A 1227-nucleotide genomic window follows, 5' to 3' on the forward strand; every position below is an offset into this window, starting at 1 on the left:
TCAATTTTTCCTGTTTAATATTTTGAAGATATCTCATACCTGCAGAGGTTTTTTTCCCCATCAATAGTATTTAACCATCACAGCTAATACAAGCTAAGGCGACTCCACAATCACAGTGAGTCAGAAGGAAATGGCTCTTCCCACTGTGAATGAGGCTTAATGAGAAAACTGAATCCATAGGAAAGGAAAAAATTGCTTTATATGTAACATATTCTCCTAAATATTAATAAACAAATGTGCATTGCTAAGGGAATTGGAGAAGAATTTTCTATTCTCCCTAGTATTGCCTTGGCTGTTCTATGGATGAAGAAGAGTCTAGGCCTAGGGTTTCACGTATGAAAGAATGATGAGCAGAGAGGCAATGCTTTCCCAATATTCTTCCACATAGCTGATTTCTAAATTCTCCGTCTCTTCCCCTCTGCCTATTTAGCCATTTTGGGGTCAATCATCCCTTATCTTTGAGATTAAGGAGACTTACAATGCTTAATCCCATTGCATGCTGCTTTCATTTGTCAGGTCCTGATCATTATTTAGCTGGGTACATGGTTTTTGATGGGCATTTTTAGTACTCCACTCCTCTGTAAATTTCTGAGTATCCTGTCTACTGATTAATGTCTTAAAGAGAGGAACAGTGGGAGAAAGAGGGAAGAAAGAACTAGCTTTCAAGAATATGATCCTTACAAATCTACAGTAATCAAAACAGGATGGTATTGGCACAAAAAAGACACATAGATCAATGAAATAGTATAGAGAGGCCAGAAATAAACTCATCCACCTGTGGTCAATTAATCTGCAACAAAAGAGGCAAGAATATACAATGGAGATAAGACAGTCTCTTCAATAAGTGGTGCTGGGGAAACTGGACAGCTACATGTAAAAGAAAGAAATTAGAACATTCTCTAACATCATACACACACACACACACACACACACACACACACACACACACACACACAAACACAACTCAAAATGGATTAAAGGCCTAAATGTAAGACCTGAAACCATAAAACTCCTAGAAGAGAACACAGGCAGAGCACTCTTTGACATAAATTGTAGCAATACTTTTTTTGGATCTGTCCCCTAAGGCAAAAGAAATAAAAGCAAAAATAAACAAAATGGGACATAATTAAATGTAAAAGCTTTTGCTCAGCAAAGGAAACCATCAACAAAACAAAAAGAAACCTACGGAATAGGAGAAAATGTTTGCAAATGATATGAAATTAGAAG

The sequence above is a fragment of the Balaenoptera acutorostrata genome, chromosome 2 (assembly GCF_949987535.1).
Source record: "Balaenoptera acutorostrata chromosome 2, mBalAcu1.1, whole genome shotgun sequence".
In the NCBI taxonomy this organism is placed as follows: domain Eukaryota; kingdom Metazoa; phylum Chordata; class Mammalia; order Artiodactyla; family Balaenopteridae; genus Balaenoptera; species Balaenoptera acutorostrata.